Source organism: Mustelus asterias, unplaced genomic scaffold (assembly GCF_964213995.1).
Source record: "Mustelus asterias unplaced genomic scaffold, sMusAst1.hap1.1 HAP1_SCAFFOLD_198, whole genome shotgun sequence".
NCBI classification, from domain to species: domain Eukaryota; kingdom Metazoa; phylum Chordata; class Chondrichthyes; order Carcharhiniformes; family Triakidae; genus Mustelus; species Mustelus asterias.
Genome location: NW_027590190.1, coordinates 49,124 through 64,345, shown reverse-complemented (window position 1 = coordinate 64,345; position 15,222 = coordinate 49,124).

Below are 15,222 nucleotides of genomic sequence, written 5' to 3'. Positions count from 1 at the left end.
GACAGAGTGTGTGTGTGAGTGAGAAAGAGAGTGTGTGAGCGATAGAGAGTGTGTGAGCGAGACAGAGAGTGTGTGTGAGAGACAGAGTGTGTGTGTGAGTGAGACAGAGAGTGTGTGAGCGATAGAGAGTGTGTGAGCGAGACAGAGAGTGTGTGTGAGAGACAGAGTGTGTGTGTGAGCGAGACAGAGAGTGTGTGTGAGAGAGACAGAGAGTGTGCGTGAGAGACAGAGTGTGTGTGAGAGACAGAGAGTGTGTGTGAGCGAGACAGAGAGTGTGTGTGAGCGAGACAGAGAGTGTGTGAGAGACAGAGAGTGCGTGAGCGAGACAGAGAGTGTGTGAGAGAGACAGAGAGTGTGTGTGAGAGACAGAGTGTGTGTGTGAGCGAGACAGAGAGTGTGTGTGAGAGACAGAGAGTGTGCGTGAGAGACAGAGAGTGTGTGTGAGTGAGACAGAGAGTGTGTGTGAGAGACAGAGAGTGTATGAGAGAGACAGAGAGTGTGTGTGAGCGAGACAGAGAGTGTGTGTGAGTGAGACAGAGAGTGTGTGTGAGCGAGACAGAGAGTGTGTGTGAGAGACAGAGTGTGTGAGCGACAGAGAGTGTGTGTGAGAGACAGAGAGTGTGTGAGAGACAGAGTGTGTGAGCGACAGAGAGTGTGTGTGAGAGACAGAGAGTGTGTGTGAGAGACAGAGAGTGTGTGTGAGAGACAGAGAGTGTGTGTGAGAGACAGAGAGTGTGTGTGAGAGACAGAGAGTGTGTGTGAGAGACAGAGAGTGTGAGCGAGACAGAGAGTGTGTGTGAGAGTCAGAGTGTGTGGGTGAGCGAGACAGAGAGTGTGTGTGAGCGAGACAGAGAGTGTGTGTGAGTGAGACAGAGAGTGTGTGTGAGTGAGACAGAGTGTGTGTGAGCGAGACAGAGTGTGTGAGAGAGAGACAGAGTGTGTGTGAGAGACAGAGTGTGTGAGCGACAGAGAGTGTGTGTGAGAGACAGAGAGTGTGTGTGAGAGACAGAGAGTGTGTGTGAGAGACAGAGAGTGTGTGTGAGAGACAGAGAGTGTGTGTGAGAGATAGAGAGTGTGTGTGAGAGATAGAGAGTGTGTGTGAGAGACAGAGAGTGTGTGAGCGAGACAGAGAGTGTGTGTGAGAGTCAGAGTGTGTGGGTGAGCGAGACAGAGAGTGTGTGTGAGCGAGACAGAGAGTGTGTGTGAGTGAGACAGAGAGTGTGTGTGAGCGAGACAGAGTGTGTGTGAGCGAGACAGAGTGTGTGTGAGCGAGACAGAGTGTGTGTGAGCGAGACAGAGTGTGTGAGAGAGAGACAGAGTGTGTGAGAGAGAGACAGAGTGTGTGAGCGACAGAGAGTGTGTGTGAGAGACAGAGAGTGTGTGTGAGAGACAGAGAGTGTGTGTGAGAGACAGAGAGTGTGTGTGAGAGACAGAGAGTGTGTGTGAGAGACAGAGAGTGTGTGTGAGAGACAGAGAATGTGTGTGAGAGACAGAGAATGTGTGTGAGAGACAGAGAGTGTGTGTGAGAGACAGAGAGTGTGTGAGCGAGACAGAGAGTGTGTGTGAGAGACAGAGAGTGTGTGTGAGTGAGACAGAGAGTGTGTGAGCGATAGAGTGTGTGAGCGAGACAGAGAGTGTGTGAGAGACAGAGAGTGTGTGTGTGAGTGAGACAGAGAGTGTGTGTGAGCGAGATGGAGAGTGTGTGTGTGAGAGACAGAGTGTGTGTGTGAGAGACAGAGTGTGTGTGTGTGAGAGACAGAGTGTGTGTGTGAGAGACAGAGTGTGTGTGTGAGAGACAGAGAGTGTGTGTGAGAGACAGAGTGTGTGTGTGAGTGAGACAGAGAGTGTGTGAGTGATAGAGAGCGTGTGAGCGAGACAGAGAGTGTGTGTGAGAGACAGAGTGTGTGTGTGAGCGAGACAGAGAGTGTGTGAGCGAGACCGAGAGTGTGTGTGAGAGAGACAGAGAGTGTGTGTGAGAGAGACAAAGAGTGTGTGTGAGAGAGACAGAGAGTGTGTGTGAGCGAGACAGAGAGTGTGTGTGAGAGACAGAGTGTGTGTGAAAGACAGAGTGTGTGTGTGAGAGACAGAGAGTGTGTGTGAGAGACAGAGAGTGTGTGTGAGAGACAGAGAGTGTGTGTGAGAGACAGAGAGTGTGTGTGAGAGACAGAGAGTGTGTGTGAGAGACAGAGAGTGTGCGTGAGAGACAGAGAGTGTGCGTGAGAGACAGAGAGTGTGTGTGAGAGACAGAGAGTGTGTGTGAGAGACAGAGAGTGTGTGTGAGAGACAGAGAGTGTGTGTGAGAGACAGAGAGTGTGTGTGAGAGACAGAGAGTGCGTGAGCGAGACAGAGAGTGTGTGAGAGAGACAGAGAGTGTGTGTGAGAGACAGAGTGTGTGTGTGAGCGAGACAGAGAGTGTGTGTAAGAGACAGAGAGTGTGCGTGAGAGACAGAGAGTGTGCGTGAGAGACAGAGAGTGTGTGTGAGAGACAGAGAGCGTGTGTGAGAGACAGAGAGTGCGTGAGCGAGACAGAGAGTGTGTGTGAGAGACAGAGAGTGTATGAGAGAGACAGAGAGTGTGTGTGAGCGAGACAGAGAGTGTGTGTGAGCGAGACAGAGAGTGTGTGTGAGCGAGACAGAGTGTTGTGAGCGAGACAGAGAGTGTGTGTGTGAGAGGCAGAGAGTGTGTGTGAGCGAGACAGAGAGTGTGTGTGAGAGACAGAGAGTGTGTGTGAGAGACAGAGTGTGTGTGTGTGAGTGAGACAGAGAGTGTGTGAGTGATAGAGAGTGTGTGAGCGAGACAGAGAGTGTGTGTGAGCGAGACAGAGAGTGTGTGAGAGAGACAGAGTGTGTGTGTGAGCGAGACAGAGAGTGTGTGTGAGAGACAGAGAGTGTGTGTGAGAGACAGAGAGTGTGTGTGAGAGACAGAGAGTGTGTGTGAGCGAGACAGAGAGTGTGTGTGTGAGACAGAGAGAGTGTGTGAGCGAGACAGAGAGTGTGTGTGAGTGAGACAGAGAGTGTGTGAGAGAGACAGAGAGTGTGTGTGTGAGAGACAGAGAGTGTGTGTGAGAGACAGAGAGTGTGTGTGAGCGAGACAGAGAGTGTGTGTGAGCGAGACAGAGAGTGTGTGTGAGCGAGACAGAGAGTGTGTGTGAGCGAGACAGAGAGTGTGTGTGTGAGAGACAGAGAGTGTGTGTGAGTGAGACAGAGAGTGTGTGAGAGAGACAGAGAGTGTGTGAGAGAGACAGAGAGTGTGTGAGCTACACAGAGTGTGTGTGAGAGACAGAGAGTGTGTGTGAGAGACAGAGTGTGTGTGAGAGAGACAGAGAGTGTGAGAGAGACAGAGAGTGTGTGTGAGAGACAGAGAGTGTGTGTGAGAGACAGAGTGTGTGTGAGCGAGACAGAGTGTGTGTGAGAGACAGAGAGTGTGTGTGAGAGACAGAGAGTGTGTGTGAGAGACAGTGTGTGTGTGAGCGAGACAGAGAGTGTGTGAGAGAGACAGAGAGTGTGTGAGAGAGACAGAGTGTGTGTGAGAGACAGAGAGTGTGTGTGAGAGACAGAGTGTGTGTGAGAGAGACAGAGAGTGTGTGAGAGACAGAGAGTGTGTGTGAGAGACAGAGTGTGTGTGAGCGAGACAGAGTGTGTGTGAGAGACAGAGAGTGTGTGTGAGCGAGACAGAGTGTGTGTGAGAGACAGAGAGTTTGTGTGAGAGAGACAGAGAGTGTGTGTGAGAGACAGAGAGTGTGTGTGAGAGACAGAGTGTGTGAGTGAGAGACAGAGAGTGTGTGTGAGAGACAGAGTGTGTGTGAGAGAGGCAGAGAGTGTGTGAGCGAGGCAGAGAGTGTGTGTGAGAGACAGAGAGTGTGTGTGAGAGGCAGAGAGTGTGTGTGAGTGAGACAGAGAGTGTGTGTGAGAGACAGAGAGTGTGTGTGAGAGACAGAGAGTGTGTGAGCGAGACAGAGTGTGTGTGTGAGAGACAGAGAGTGTGTGTGAGAGACAGAGTGTGTGTGTGAGAGGCAGAGAGTGTGTGTGAGCGAGACAGAGAGTGTGTGTGAGAGACAGAGTGTGTGAGCGACAGAGAGTGTGTGTGAGAGACAGAGAGTGTGTGAGAGACAGAGTGTGTGAGCGACAGAGAGTGTGTGTGAGAGACAGAGAGTGTGTGTGAGAGACAGAGAGTGTGTGTGAGAGACAGAGAGTGTGTGTGAGAGACAGAGAGTGTGTGTGAGAGACAGAGAGTGTGTGTGAGAGACAGAGAGTGTGAGCGAGACAGAGAGTGTGTGTGAGAGTCAGAGTGTGTGGGTGAGCGAGACAGAGAGTGTGTGTGAGCGAGACAGAGAGTGTGTGTGAGTGAGACAGAGAGTGTGTGTGAGTGAGACAGAGTGTGTGTGAGCGAGACAGAGTGTGTGAGAGAGAGACAGAGTGTGTGTGAGAGACAGAGTGTGTGAGCGACAGAGAGTGTGTGTGAGAGACAGAGAGTGTGTGTGAGAGACAGAGAGTGTGTGTGAGAGACAGAGAGTGTGTGTGAGAGACAGAGAGTGTGTGTGAGAGACAGAGAGTGTGTGTGAGAGACAGAGAGTGTGTGTGAGAGATAGAGAGTGTGTGTGAGAGATAGAGAGTGTGTGTGAGAGACAGAGAGTGTGTGAGCGAGACAGAGAGTGTGTGTGAGAGTCAGAGTGTGTGGGTGAGCGAGACAGAGAGTGTGTGTGAGCGAGACAGAGAGTGTGTGTGAGTGAGACAGAGAGTGTGTGTGAGCGAGACAGAGTGTGTGTGAGCGAGACAGAGTGTGTGTGAGCGAGACAGAGTGTGTGAGAGAGAGACAGAGTGTGTGAGAGAGAGACAGAGTGTGTGAGCGACAGAGAGTGTGTGTGAGAGACAGAGAGTGTGTGTGAGAGACAGAGAGTGTGTGTGAGAGACAGAGAGTGTGTGTGAGAGACAGAGAGTGTGTGTGAGAGACAGAGAGTGTGTGTGAGAGACAGAGAATGTGTGTGAGAGACAGAGAATGTGTGTGAGAGACAGAGAGTGTGTGTGAGAGACAGAGAGTGTGTGAGCGAGACAGAGAGTGTGTGTGAGAGACAGAGAGTGTGTGTGAGTGAGACAGAGAGTGTGTGAGCGATAGAGTGTGTGAGCGAGACAGAGAGTGTGTGAGAGACAGAGAGTGTGTGTGTGAGTGAGACAGAGAGTGTGTGTGAGCGAGATGGAGAGTGTGTGTGTGAGAGACAGAGTGTGTGTGTGAGAGACAGAGTGTGTGTGTGTGAGAGACAGAGTGTGTGTGTGAGAGACAGAGTGTGTGTGTGAGAGACAGAGAGTGTGTGTGAGAGACAGAGTGTGTGTGTGAGTGAGACAGAGAGTGTGTGAGTGATAGAGAGCGTGTGAGCGAGACAGAGAGTGTGTGTGAGAGACAGAGTGTGTGTGTGAGCGAGACAGAGAGTGTGTGAGCGAGACCGAGAGTGTGTGTGAGAGAGACAGAGAGTGTGTGTGAGAGACAGAGAGTGTGTGTGAGAGACAGAGAGTGTGTGTGAGAGACAGAGAGTGTGTGTGAGAGACAGAGAGTGTGCGTGAGAGACAGAGAGTGTGCGTGAGAGACAGAGAGTGTGTGTGAGAGACAGAGAGTGTGTGTGAGAGACAGAGAGTGTGTGTGAGAGACAGAGAGTGTGTGTGAGAGACAGAGAGTGTGTGTGAGAGACAGAGAGTGCGTGAGCGAGACAGAGAGTGTGTGAGAGAGACAGAGAGTGTGTGTGAGAGACAGAGTGTGTGTGTGAGCGAGACAGAGAGTGTGTGTAAGAGACAGAGAGTGTGCGTGAGAGACAGAGAGTGTGCGTGAGAGACAGAGAGTGTGTGTGAGAGACAGAGAGCGTGTGTGAGAGACAGAGAGTGCGTGAGCGAGACAGAGAGTGTGTGTGAGAGACAGAGAGTGTATGAGAGAGACAGAGAGTGTGTGTGAGCGAGACAGAGAGTGTGTGTGAGCGAGACAGAGAGTGTGTGTGAGCGAGACAGAGTGTTGTGAGCGAGACAGAGAGTGTGTGTGTGAGAGGCAGAGAGTGTGTGTGAGCGAGACAGAGAGTGTGTGTGAGAGACAGAGAGTGTGTGTGAGAGACAGAGTGTGTGTGTGTGAGTGAGACAGAGAGTGTGTGAGTGATAGAGAGTGTGTGAGCGAGACAGAGAGTGTGTGTGAGAGACAGAGTGTGTGTGTGAGCGAGACAGAGAGTGTGTGTGAGAGACAGAGAGTGTGTGTGAGAGACAGAGAGTGTGTGTGAGAGACAGAGAGTGTGTGTGAGCGAGACAGAGAGTGTGTGTGAGTGAGACAGAGAGTGTGTGAGAGAGACAGAGAGTGTGTGTGTGAGAGACAGAGAGTGTGTGTGAGAGACAGAGAGTGTGTGTGAGAGACAGAGTGTGTGTGAAAGACAGAGTGTGTGTGTGAGAGACAGAGAGTGTGTGTGAGAGACAGAGAGTGTGTGTGAGAGACAGAGAGTGTGTGTGAGAGACAGAGAGTGTGTGTGAGAGACAGAGAGTGTGTGTGAGAGACAGAGAGTGTGCGTGAGAGACAGAGAGTGTGCGTGAGAGACAGAGAGTGTGTGTGAGAGACAGAGAGTGTGTGTGAGAGACAGAGAGTGTGTGTGAGAGACAGAGAGTGTGTGTGAGAGACAGAGAGTGTGTGTGAGAGACAGAGAGTGCGTGAGCGAGACAGAGAGTGTGTGAGAGAGACAGAGAGTGTGTGTGAGAGACAGAGTGTGTGTGTGAGCGAGACAGAGAGTGTGTGTAAGAGACAGAGAGTGTGCGTGAGAGACAGAGAGTGTGCGTGAGAGACAGAGAGTGTGTGTGAGAGACAGAGAGCGTGTGTGAGAGACAGAGAGTGCGTGAGCGAGACAGAGAGTGTGTGTGAGAGACAGAGAGTGTATGAGAGAGACAGAGAGTGTGTGTGAGCGAGACAGAGAGTGTGTGTGAGCGAGACAGAGAGTGTGTGTGAGCGAGACAGAGTGTTGTGAGCGAGACAGAGAGTGTGTGTGTGAGAGGCAGAGAGTGTGTGTGAGCGAGACAGAGAGTGTGTGTGAGAGACAGAGAGTGTGTGTGAGAGACAGAGTGTGTGTGTGTGAGTGAGACAGAGAGTGTGTGAGTGATAGAGAGTGTGTGAGCGAGACAGAGAGTGTGTGTGAGCGAGACAGAGAGTGTGTGAGAGAGACAGAGTGTGTGTGTGAGCGAGACAGAGAGTGTGTGTGAGAGACAGAGAGTGTGTGTGAGAGACAGAGAGTGTGTGTGAGAGACAGAGAGTGTGTGTGAGCGAGACAGAGAGTGTGTGTGTGAGACAGAGAGAGTGTGTGAGCGAGACAGAGAGTGTGTGTGAGTGAGACAGAGAGTGTGTGAGAGAGACAGAGAGTGTGTGTGTGAGAGACAGAGAGTGTGTGTGAGAGACAGAGAGTGTGTGTGAGCGAGACAGAGAGTGTGTGTGAGCGAGACAGAGAGTGTGTGTGAGCGAGACAGAGAGTGTGTGTGAGCGAGACAGAGAGTGTGTGTGTGAGAGACAGAGAGTGTGTGTGAGTGAGACAGAGAGTGTGTGAGAGAGACAGAGAGTGTGTGAGAGAGACAGAGAGTGTGTGAGCTACACAGAGTGTGTGTGAGAGACAGAGAGTGTGTGTGAGAGACAGAGTGTGTGTGAGAGAGACAGAGAGTGTGAGAGAGACAGAGAGTGTGTGTGAGAGACAGAGAGTGTGTGTGAGAGACAGAGTGTGTGTGAGCGAGACAGAGTGTGTGTGAGAGACAGAGAGTGTGTGTGAGAGACAGAGAGTGTGTGTGAGAGACAGTGTGTGTGTGAGCGAGACAGAGAGTGTGTGAGAGAGACAGAGAGTGTGTGAGAGAGACAGAGTGTGTGTGAGAGACAGAGAGTGTGTGTGAGAGACAGAGTGTGTGTGAGAGAGACAGAGAGTGTGTGAGAGACAGAGAGTGTGTGTGAGAGACAGAGTGTGTGTGAGCGAGACAGAGTGTGTGTGAGAGACAGAGAGTGTGTGTGAGCGAGACAGAGTGTGTGTGAGCGAGACAGAGAGTGTGTGTGAGAGACAGAGAGTTTGTGTGAGAGAGACAGAGAGTGTGTGTGAGAGACAGAGAGTGTGTGTGAGAGACAGAGTGTGTGAGTGAGAGACAGAGAGTGTGTGTGAGAGACAGAGTGTGTGTGAGAGAGGCAGAGAGTGTGTGAGCGAGGCAGAGAGTGTGTGTGAGAGACAGAGAGTGTGTGTGAGAGGCAGAGAGTGTGTGTGAGTGAGACAGAGAGTGTGTGTGAGAGACAGAGAGTGTGTGTGAGAGACAGAGAGTGTGTGAGCGAGACAGAGTGTGTGTGTGAGAGACAGAGAGTGTGTGTGAGAGACAGAGTGTGTGTGTGAGAGGCAGAGAGTGTGTGTGAGCGAGACAGAGAGTGTGTGTGAGAGACAGAGTGTGTGAGCGACAGAGAGTGTGTGTGAGAGACAGAGAGTGTGTGAGAGACAGAGTGTGTGAGCGACAGAGAGTGTGTGTGAGAGACAGAGAGTGTGTGAGAGACAGAGTGTGTGAGCGACAGAGAGTGTGTGTGAGAGACAGAGAGTGTGTGTGAGAGACAGAGAGTGTGTGTGAGAGACAGAGAGTGTGTGTGAGAGACAGAGAGTGTGTGTGAGAGACAGAGAGTGTGTGTGAGAGACAGAGAGTGTGAGCGAGACAGAGAGTGTGTGTGAGAGTCAGAGTGTGTGGGTGAGCGAGACAGAGAGTGTGTGTGAGCGAGACAGAGAGTGTGTGTGAGTGAGACAGAGAGTGTGTGTGAGTGAGACAGAGTGTGTGTGAGCGAGACAGAGTGTGTGAGAGAGAGACAGAGTGTGTGTGAGAGACAGAGTGTGTGAGCGACAGAGAGTGTGTGTGAGAGACAGAGAGTGTGTGTGAGAGACAGAGAGTGTGTGTGAGAGACAGAGAGTGTGTGTGAGAGACAGAGAGTGTGTGTGAGAGACAGAGAGTGTGTGTGAGAGATAGAGAGTGTGTGTGAGAGATAGAGAGTGTGTGTGAGAGACAGAGAGTGTGTGAGCGAGACAGAGAGTGTGTGTGAGAGTCAGAGTGTGTGGGTGAGCGAGACAGAGAGTGTGTGTGAGCGAGACAGAGAGTGTGTGTGAGTGAGACAGAGAGTGTGTGTGAGCGAGACAGAGTGTGTGTGAGCGAGACAGAGTGTGTGTGAGCGAGACAGAGTGTGTGAGAGAGAGACAGAGTGTGTGAGAGAGAGACAGAGTGTGTGAGCGACAGAGAGTGTGTGTGAGAGACAGAGAGTGTGTGTGAGAGACAGAGAGTGTGTGTGAGAGACAGAGAGTGTGTGTGAGAGACAGAGAGTGTGTGTGAGAGACAGAGAGTGTGTGTGAGAGACAGAGAATGTGTGTGAGAGACAGAGAATGTGTGTGAGAGACAGAGAGTGTGTGTGAGAGACAGAGAGTGTGTGAGCGAGACAGAGAGTGTGTGTGAGAGACAGAGAGTGTGTGTGAGTGAGACAGAGAGTGTGTGAGCGATAGAGTGTGTGAGCGAGACAGAGAGTGTGTGAGAGACAGAGAGTGTGTGTGTGAGTGAGACAGAGAGTGTGTGTGAGCGAGATGGAGAGTGTGTGTGTGAGAGACAGAGTGTGTGTGTGAGAGACAGAGTGTGTGTGTGTGAGAGACAGAGTGTGTGTGTGAGAGACAGAGTGTGTGTGTGAGAGACAGAGAGTGTGTGTGAGAGACAGAGTGTGTGTGTGAGTGAGACAGAGAGTGTGTGAGTGATAGAGAGCGTGTGAGCGAGACAGAGAGTGTGTGTGAGAGACAGAGTGTGTGTGTGAGCGAGACAGAGAGTGTGTGAGCGAGACCGAGAGTGTGTGTGAGAGAGACAGAGAGTGTGTGTGAGAGACAGAGAGTGTGTGTGAGAGACAGAGAGTGTGTGTGAGAGACAGAGAGTGTGTGTGAGAGACAGAGAGTGTGCGTGAGAGACAGAGAGTGTGCGTGAGAGACAGAGAGTGTGTGTGAGAGACAGAGAGTGTGTGTGAGAGACAGAGAGTGTGTGTGAGAGACAGAGAGTGTGTGTGAGAGACAGAGAGTGTGTGTGAGAGACAGAGAGTGCGTGAGCGAGACAGAGAGTGTGTGAGAGAGACAGAGAGTGTGTGTGAGAGACAGAGTGTGTGTGTGAGCGAGACAGAGAGTGTGTGTAAGAGACAGAGAGTGTGCGTGAGAGACAGAGAGTGTGCGTGAGAGACAGAGAGTGTGTGTGAGAGACAGAGAGCGTGTGTGAGAGACAGAGAGTGCGTGAGCGAGACAGAGAGTGTGTGTGAGAGACAGAGAGTGTATGAGAGAGACAGAGAGTGTGTGTGAGCGAGACAGAGAGTGTGTGTGAGCGAGACAGAGAGTGTGTGTGAGCGAGACAGAGTGTTGTGAGCGAGACAGAGAGTGTGTGTGTGAGAGGCAGAGAGTGTGTGTGAGCGAGACAGAGAGTGTGTGTGAGAGACAGAGAGTGTGTGTGAGAGACAGAGTGTGTGTGTGTGAGTGAGACAGAGAGTGTGTGAGTGATAGAGAGTGTGTGAGCGAGACAGAGAGTGTGTGTGAGAGACAGAGTGTGTGTGTGAGCGAGACAGAGAGTGTGTGTGAGAGACAGAGAGTGTGTGTGAGAGACAGAGAGTGTGTGTGAGAGACAGAGAGTGTGTGTGAGCGAGACAGAGAGTGTGTGTGAGTGAGACAGAGAGTGTGTGAGAGAGACAGAGAGTGTGTGTGTGAGAGACAGAGAGTGTGTGTGAGAGACAGAGAGTGTGTGTGAGAGACAGAGTGTGTGTGAAAGACAGAGTGTGTGTGTGAGAGACAGAGAGTGTGTGTGAGAGACAGAGAGTGTGTGTGAGAGACAGAGAGTGTGTGTGAGAGACAGAGAGTGTGTGTGAGAGACAGAGAGTGTGTGTGAGAGACAGAGAGTGTGCGTGAGAGACAGAGAGTGTGCGTGAGAGACAGAGAGTGTGTGTGAGAGACAGAGTGTGTGTGAGCGAGACAGAGAGTGTGTGTGAGAGACAGAGTGTGTGTGTGAGCGAGACAGAGAGTGTGTGTGAGAGACAGAGAGTGTGTGTGAGAGACAGAGAGTGTGTGTGAGAGACAGAGAGTGTGTGTGAGCGAGACAGAGAGTGTGTGTGTGAGACAGAGAGAGTGTGTGAGCGAGACAGAGAGTGTGTGTGAGTGAGACAGAGAGTGTGTGAGAGAGACAGAGAGTGTGTGTGTGAGAGACAGAGAGTGTGTGTGAGAGACAGAGAGTGTGTGTGAGCGAGACAGAGAGTGTGTGTGAGCGAGACAGAGAGTGTGTGTGAGCGAGACAGAGAGTGTGTGTGAGCGAGACAGAGAGTGTGTGTGTGAGAGACAGAGAGTGTGTGTGAGTGAGACAGAGAGTGTGTGAGAGAGACAGAGAGTGTGTGAGAGAGACAGAGAGTGTGTGAGCTACACAGAGTGTGTGTGAGAGACAGAGAGTGTGTGTGAGAGACAGAGTGTGTGTGAGAGAGACAGAGAGTGTGAGAGAGACAGAGAGTGTGTGTGAGAGACAGAGAGTGTGTGTGAGAGACAGAGTGTGTGTGAGCGAGACAGAGTGTGTGTGAGAGACAGAGAGTGTGTGTGAGAGACAGAGAGTGTGTGTGAGAGACAGTGTGTGTGTGAGCGAGACAGAGAGTGTGTGAGAGAGACAGAGAGTGTGTGAGAGAGACAGAGTGTGTGTGAGAGACAGAGAGTGTGTGTGAGAGACAGAGTGTGTGTGAGAGAGACAGAGAGTGTGTGAGAGACAGAGAGTGTGTGTGAGAGACAGAGTGTGTGTGAGCGAGACAGAGTGTGTGTGAGAGACAGAGAGTGTGTGTGAGCGAGACAGAGTGTGTGTGAGCGAGACAGAGAGTGTGTGTGAGAGACAGAGAGTTTGTGTGAGAGAGACAGAGAGTGTGTGTGAGAGACAGAGAGTGTGTGTGAGAGACAGAGTGTGTGAGTGAGAGACAGAGAGTGTGTGTGAGAGACAGAGTGTGTGTGAGAGAGGCAGAGAGTGTGTGAGCGAGGCAGAGAGTGTGTGTGAGAGACAGAGAGTGTGTGTGAGAGGCAGAGAGTGTGTGTGAGTGAGACAGAGAGTGTGTGTGAGAGACAGAGAGTGTGTGTGAGAGACAGAGAGTGTGTGAGCGAGACAGAGTGTGTGTGTGAGAGACAGAGAGTGTGTGTGAGAGACAGAGTGTGTGTGTGAGAGGCAGAGAGTGTGTGTGAGTGAGACAGAGAGTGTGTGTGAGAGACAGAGTGTGTGTGTGAGAGACAGAGAGTGTGTGTGAGAGACAGAGAGAGTGTGTGAGAGACAGAGAGAGTGTGAGTGCGTGCGAGTGAGTGAATGTGAGTGTGTGTGAGAGTGTGTGAGGGAGTATTCATGTGTGTGTTGATGAGAGTGTGTTAAAGTGAGTGTTTATGAGAGTGAGTGTGTGTGTGAGCAAGTGTGCAAGAGGGAGTGTGTAAAAGTGAGTATGTGTGTAATGTGTGTGAGACTGAGTAAGTGTATAAGAGTGAGTGAGTGCTGGCGGGAGAGTGCAGGAGTGTTAAGTTTCAGTTTATTTACGAGTGTCACAAGTAGGGTTACATTAACACTGCAATGAAGTTACTGTGAGAATCCCCTAGTTGCCACACTCCAGTGCCTATTCGGGTTACACTGAGGGAGAATTTAGCACGGCCAATGCACCCTAACCAGCACGTCTTTCAGACTGTGGGAGGAAACCGGAGCACCCGGAGGAAACCCACGCAGACACGGGGAGAACGTGCAGACTCCGCACAGACAGTGACCCAAGCCAGGAATCGAACCCGGGTCCCTGGCGCTGTGAGGCAGCAGTGCTAACCACCGGTGATAAGGGGGAGAGTTAACAGAAAGCAGCTGGTGAGAATATACTGGCCGGTTTTAATTTAATCCAAATTAATGAATTAGAAACTTTTAACCTAAGGAATTGACATCCGAGGATTTCAGTTTAAAATCCCATTGAAGCTCCCTGTCTCATAATGGGATGTTTTTGCCTGTATTTAGTAATTAGTGACTTCATATCTCACAGCGAGATAAATAAAACTTTTTTCCAATTGATAGGGACAGCTCAATGGACAAAACTGGTGTGAGAAAGGGGCAAATCCTTTGAAAATGGAGGCAGAGAGGAGGCTTTGTTCAACTCCCATTCTTTCCCTGTCTTCAGCAGGCTGGGCAGGAAGTGTGAGCAGAGAGGGTGGGATAGACAGACACACACTGACACAATCCCCCCAATCCACTCACTCACACATCCCCATTCCCCCTCCACTCGCTGGGTTGTGGGGACCGGCTGCAAGGATTTTCAGGGCTGCTGTGGGAGGGTCAGGGGGTTTTTGAAATGGACGAACACGACCTACAGGGGAAAAGAAATAAAGTTTGAAACTAAACTAAAGAAACTAAAGACAGGAACTTGCAGAATCCATTGCCGGCCTGCATTAACATATCAAGAGTCAGTCTGACATTGCCACAAACTCCTCTGGGGTGAGAGGGGGAGGGGGGGTGAATTAGCATCTCAATAGAGAGACAGACATTGCAGACATGTCAGAGACTCAGGGTGGGGTTTGCATCCAGCACACTCAGGATAAATGTGAATCTGAGAGCCTTCAGTCTCCACACCAATAATCCCCCTGCACTGAAAACATTCCCACTCTGATTCAGTGTGTGTGTCTCAATCTGCTTTTTGACCTGTGCTTTGCTTGTGTGGACATGATGCTGAATGGACTTGAATGGAAATGCTGGACTCCTCGCTATGATATGTTGTGTATTTTATTGTTAAAATGGCCGTGTCTCTTTTTCTCTCTCTTTTTAACCAATTTTTATCTCTTTTTCTCCTGAGGAATTTTGAAAACTGGGGATGTGTCGAGGATCCAAAGGACGGGAATGTTTGTGACCAGGATGAGGGAGAGGAGCTTCTTCCAGAGGGAGGGCTGACTGAGGCCTGTTGCTCAGGCTTCGGCCTGTTGCTCAGGCTTCACCCTGAGTGAGTTGTGTCTGTTTATTAACCTGATCCAGATTTAATGTTTCATATCAGAGGGAGCGAGATCTGAATGAGAGTGGAATAGAGAGAGAGAGAGAGAGAAACACACAGGGAGGGAACTGTCTCATAGAATCATAGAAACCCTACAGTACAGAAAGAGGCCATTCGGCCCATCGAGTCTGCACCGACCACAATCTCACCCAGGCCCTACCCCCATATCCCTACATATTTACCCACTAATCCCTCTAACCCAGGCATCTCAGGACACTAAGGGCAATGTTTAGCATGGCCAATCAACCTAACCCGCACATCTTTGGACTGTGGGAGGAAACCGGAGCACCCGGAGGAAACCCATGCAGACACGAGGAGAATGTGCAAACTCCACACAGACAGTGACCCAAGCCGGGAATCGAACGCAGGTCCCTGGAGCTGTGAAGCAGCAGTGCTAACCACTGTGCTACCGTGCCACCCTAACTCTTTAGTCTCTGCTTTACAACTGACTTGTTGTGTTTGGGTGTTACTGAGAGATTGTGTAACTGAGAGGAGATCCTGGGTTTTTGCTGTGCTATTTAATTTAAATATTTTCTTGTATTTTAATTATTTTCTCTCTCTTTCCCCAAGAATTAATATTTATATTTTACTGAGAGATTGTGTAACTGAGAAGGGGGAATCCTGGCCTCTTGTGCTATTTAATTTAAAGAATTCTTGTATTTTAATTAATTATTTTCTCTTCTCCCCAGGAATTTGAATTTTGAAGACTGCAATGTGACTCGGAATCCTTGGACAAGGGGCTTTTCTCCAGAGGAGGATGGATGGACTGAGGCCTGTTCTATAGGCCGCATGTGAGTTGTTGTCTGTTTATTACCCTGATCCAGGTTTAATTTTAATCTCACTTCCTCGGATGAACCAGTCCTGGTTCGATTGTGGGGTGTGGGGAGGCTGGAGTTTGAAACCCTGGGGTTAAAATATCCCGGCTTTGCAATTAGTCACAAACAGGTTAACCCTTTGCTGGGTGGCAGAGAGTAAATTAAATATCTGTAATATGAAGCTGTCTAAAAGTTAGTTTTAAATCCAAGATAACAGGGATGGGAGACAGAGCGCTGTTCCTAATTGTTGAATAAAATTCATAGAGGCCTTTATAATTCAGTTTTCAGGTTTTCAGACTTTCATTGCGTCCTCTCTGCAGCTTTTCCCCCATTCTGTCTATTTCTCTCTCTCTTTCTCTCTCTCTTTCTC